Consider the following 5,555-nt stretch of genomic DNA (forward strand, 5'->3'; position numbering starts at 1 on the left):
CAAACCTGAGAACATGCAGGTAAAACTAAACAAAAATAACTGGAAGCTCTCAATATTTCCAATAAACAATTAATACCCAGGAATGCACCTTCTTTGTTAACTGAGTTATGCCTATAAAGTGGGACTATTGTTTGAACATGCATAGAATCACCACTGAAAGCCAGCATGGCATAATGGTTTGAGTGCCAGACTATGACTTTGGAGACCAGAGTTCAATTCCCAGCCCAACCATTAAACCCATTGGGTGACCTTGGGCAAGTCACATGCTCTCAACCTCAGGGGAAGGCAATGGCAAACCTCCTCTGAACAAGAGAAAACCTCATGATAGAGTTACCTTAGGGTCACCATAAATTGGAAATGACTCGAAGGCACACAGTAACATTACACACAAATGGGAGAACACATATAGCAGGAGTCTCTGCTCCTTAACCTCAGGAACCCATTACAGTGGTACCCCGGGTTACGAAATTAATTCGTTCCGCGGCGCCCTTCGTAACCCGAAATCTTTCGCAACCCGAAAAAGCCATAGGCGCTAGCGCTGGAAGCCGCGATTTCGTGCGAAAAAGCGCCGAAAAGCACCAAAAAATTTTTTCGTAAGCCGAAAAAAAAACGTAACCCGGAACAGTTTTTTCCTATGGAATTTTTTCGTATCCCGGAAATTTCGTAACGCAGTGCTTTCGTATCCCGGGGTACCACTGTAATGCTAACAATTATAGTGCTATTTATCTACTACAGCTGCCATGGTTTGATCCTATGAAATCCTGGGATTTGGAGTTTGGTGAAGCACCAGAACTCCCTATAATCCCATGGATTTGAACCACAGCAGTTAAAAGTGGAATAATACCACTATAATTTTGTAGTGTGAACGGACACTTGATGAAAGAAAAGAAAGTTGGAGCAGTCAAAATTACAATTTGAAATGTGTAGGTGCTTAAAGCAAACACTTTCCTTTTATCATTCCTTGGTGTAAGATTCTCCTGAACTTGCTTCCCACTCCCCTTAGCAGTCAAAACCACCAGTTGAAAGACCTCTGGGCAGAACACTTTTTCTTCTGGAGCTTTATGTTATTTTAAAGAATAATGTTTATCTTCTCTGTCAGCTACCGTTCAAAAAACTGTCATGTGAAGGAGGAGGAGAAAGAGGCAACTGTTTCTATCAAAGATAATTCATGTTCTAATAGTGCACCATTACAGATTTGACAGGTAGATCCTATTATGTTAAAGCCATTTTGCAACATGAGATGAGTGACAAAAATTATGTCCCTCTGATTTGCAGCTGCAGAACTAAATTCCAGGAGTTAGCCTGTCTGGTATGTTAACGACTATTTTGGTGTAGATTTAAAATCTATTCAGAGGTCTTTAGTTTCACTAAAGAGATCCCACTAATTCTGGAAAACCTGCCAATTTTTTGTCACTTGGAGAAATAAAAGCAAGGAAAATAGGAGGCAGTGTTGTGTCAAAAATCACATGCATTTCAATTTGTTTCTACTGCAGTCTATATAAAGCTCTAAATAAATAAATACGTAATAAATAAAGTTTTTTATTTAATCCCGCTCCTTCCTCGGATCAGGGCGGCTTACAACAAAGTTAAAACATTAATACATAAAGCATTAAAATACAAGAATACATTAAAACAAATACATCAGCCTCCATTCAACAATAAAAAACAGGCAAAAAAGCCCCATAGCCCAACCTCTGGCCACGGAAGAGGAGGGAGGCCCACAGGATTTTATCGGGGAATGCCTGTTGGAACAGAAGGTTTTTCAGATCCTTCCTGAATTGGGCCAGGGTGGTAGTCGAGCGGAGCTCAGTGGCAGCGTATTCCAAAGGGCTGGGGCAGCAGTGGAAAATGTCCTCCTGTAGTGGAGGATAATCTCGCCCCAGGTACCTTCAGTAATTGCTGCCCAGACGTTCTGGAGGGTGCGAGGCGGAAGGTACGGGGAGAGGCGGTCCTTTAGGTATCCTGGCCCAAGCCATTTAGGGCTTTATAGGTAATACCAACGCCTTATACTGAGCCCGGAAGCAAATGGGCAGCCAATGGAGATCTTTAATACGGTGTTATATGGCTGGTCCTGGAAACGCCAGTGACCAGCCGGGCTGCCATGTTCTGCACCATTTGCAGCTTCCGAGTTTGGTATAAGGGTGCCCCAAGTAGAGTACTTTGCAGAAATACAGTCTCGAGGTTACCAGAGCAGGTACAACAATTTTCAAGGTCCCTCTGGGCCGGTATGGGCGCAGCTGGCGAATAGCAAAGCTGATGACAGGTGCTCTGACCGTCGCATTCACCTGAGCAGTCAGGTGAAGCGACGAGTCAAGAAAGCACCCCCAGACTGCGCACAGAGTCCCTTCACAGGGAGCTTGACCGCATTCAGGACAGGTGGAACCACCGCCATCCTGGACCAGGGGAACCTACACTAGTACCTGCCGTTTTCTCTGGATCAACTTGATCGGTTTTCCCTCAATCCAGCCCATTACTGACTCTAGACAGCCACGAGAGGAGAGATGCATCCCTGGTCACTGCATCAGTCGGAGACATAGAGAAAATAATTTGGGTGTCATCAGCGTACGGAAACCCTGCGCCCCATGTCCGGATATCTCTCCCAGCGGTTTCATGTAAATGTTAAATAGCATGGGGACAAATGGCTCCTTGAGGGACCCCCAGTTTAAGGGGCCCGCTCATCGGCACACGTCCCCAGCTGCACCATCTGGGACCCCCAGAGAGGTAGGACCGGAAAACAACTGGAGCGCAGTGCCCCCGATTCACCACTCTGCCAGGCGTCCCAGAAGGATACCATGGTCTATGGTACGAAAGCCGCTGAGATGTCCAAGAGCACCAACAGGACACCTTCCCCTGTCGATGCCCAGACGGAGATCATCGACCAAGGCGACAATGGCCGTCTCAACCCCGTAACCCGCCCGGAAGCCAGTTTGAAATGGGTCCAGATAATCGTTTCATCCAAGACCGCCTGAAGCTGGATGGCAACGCCCTCTCGATCACTTTCCCAAAAATGGGAGCAGCGAAACAGGCCGATAATTATTATGAACCAGGGGGTCGAGGGAGGGCTTTTTTAGAATAGGTTTTACATGGCCATTTCAGTTGTGATGGAAATTGCCCATCCCTCAAAGATGTATTAACTATCCGGCGTAACAAGGTTGTTACCCCCGGTCCCCCCTGGGCCGCTAACCACGAGGGACAGGGATCGAGAGAGCAGGTTGTCTTCTCGAACACCTTCCGAGGATCTTGTCCACATCCTCGGTACTCACCGACTCAAACCAATCCAGTTTAATAAAGTCCACGGAGGCTCTGGACACCTCTACCCTAGGTTCTGCTAAAATGTCAGCGTTCAGACCTTTCGCTTATACGAGAGGTTTTATCCCGCAAAAAAGTCATTAAATAAGTCACAGCAGGCCTTAGTAGGTTCAAGGATCTGGTTCAGGGCGGGAGGAGCTGAGTTAGCTCCCTGACCACCCTGAACAACTCTGCCGGACGCGACTCGCGGACGCAATACGAGCACAATAGAACGAATTCTTTTGCTGCTCGTCGCCTCTCCGTAGTCCTTTAACAATTGGGCTAGGAGAGCCTTGTCGTCTAAGCAAAGGTGTTTCCGCCAACGGTACTCTGAGCCGTCGCAGACCCGCTTCCTTGCCCGGAGTATCTCCGTATACCAAGGCTTACATTTGGAAGAGGCCTGAGAGTGCTTGGGACGATACTGTGTATAGCCCTGGAGAGACCGGTATTCCAAGTACCGGTGAGGGCATCAAAAGAGTCGCGTTGCTTCCAACCATGTACCCTCTAAAGCTTCTTGGAACCTTTGGGTTCGTCCATCAGCCTTCGAGGGTGGACCATCCTAATAGTCCACCACCCCGGGGGGGACTGGTAGAGGCCTTGATTTTCACCTCTACCAGGAAGTGATCCGTCTCTGACAAGGGGGAAACATTAACTATTTCCGCCCACGGATTTCCGCATCCGAACAGAAAACCAAATCGAGAGTTTACCCGCACAATGCGTAGGACCCTGTATCAGCTGAGACAGGCCCATGGTCGTCATGGCATCCATGATTCCCGAGCCGCACCGATGGGACATAGCGGTCGTGAGGGGATATTGAAGTCACCCAGGACAGTAGCCTGGGCATCTCCAATATCACTCAGCGACCAACTGTGTCAGCTCGTTAAGGGAGTCCGCTAATGCACGGGGTGGCCGATACACACAGAATCCCTAGACTGCTCTAGCCTTAGGGTCAGGTAAATACCAATCGATTTAGGACGTCTGTCGGATGTGGTTCCTGGTGAGGGACACGGTGTTCCTATGTATCAAGCCCACACACACCCCCCCGCCGCCTAACCTGCACTGGTCCTTCACCGAGAACCCGGCAGGCAGGGCCTGAGCCACACAGCGTCCCTTCAGGCCCTAGCCAGGTCTCGGTAATGCAAGCCAGATCACACTTTTGATCCCCAACATATCGGGGAGGATGTGGGTCTTGTTGTTCACTGATCTGGCGTTGCACAGGAGCAGCGACAGGGTTTGCGGCACGGTTGGAGCGACCCTCAGGTCCTTAGGTTGGGGGGGGACAGGAAGAGAGATAGATATGATGCATCGATCTCTCCTTCCCCTGGAACGCAAGTCCCTCTCCCACCACCATACTCCCCCTGCCCCACACTACTCAATACGAGCTCCGCTCGTCGTGATGTACCTCTTCCCTCCCCGGCCCATGCATCCCCGCCTCCCCAGCCTCCCCCCACCCCTGTGTGACCATTTGAAGAGCAGAGGTAAGCCACTCCAGGCATCCTCTGCCTCGGGCTAGTCCAAGCCTCCCTAACCCAATAGAAGCTGTGCAATGCAGAAGTGCACCTCCGACACCCGGGAGGAGGCCGCCGGCAGAGGCGCAGCCCTGGCAGCGACGGTGGTGGTCCGGCGAGGAGGCAGGGGGGCGTGTCAGGGAGGGTCCGGTTTCCCGGCGTTTATACCCGCCGCTCTCACCTGCGGGCTCCTACCTGGCTTCCCCCAGGTGTCCCCTTAAAGGCCCCACGCACAAACTGGCCGCCAAACGCCAAAGCCAGAGGGCCAAGAGTCAAAAAGATTCCCGCTGCGGTGCCTCCCCAGTCCGGGGCGGCGCTCCCGGGCGGTGGCGCAGAAGCGCACCTCCGACACCCCCGGGAGGAGCCCCCGGCAGAAGGCGCAGCCCTGGCAGCGACGGTGGTGGTCGGCGAGGAGGCAGGAGGGGGCTGTGTAATGTAATAGGGCATGTTACTTTTCAGGACAGAATACCTCTTTTTTAAAAAGAAAAAAGTACAGATAGTGGGGCCTCGTTATCGTGAGCGTGGCCTCTGTTTGATTTTAAGCATCCACAGATGGCAAGCTCCCATTGTCCCCAATGGTGGCACATGCATGCGGCCGCACAGCCATTAGGGACAGTCCCTGTTGTTCCTAATGGCGGCACAGCCGCAACCACACACTGCCACTGGGGATTGTCCCTAATGGCAGCACAGCTGCGTCCACATGCCACCATTGGGGAAAATGGGACTTGAGGTCCCATGGTTTTGCTATTCACAGGGGGA

The sequence above is a fragment of the Sceloporus undulatus genome, chromosome 2 (genome assembly GCF_019175285.1).
Source record: "Sceloporus undulatus isolate JIND9_A2432 ecotype Alabama chromosome 2, SceUnd_v1.1, whole genome shotgun sequence".
NCBI lineage: Eukaryota > Metazoa > Chordata > Lepidosauria > Squamata > Phrynosomatidae > Sceloporus > Sceloporus undulatus.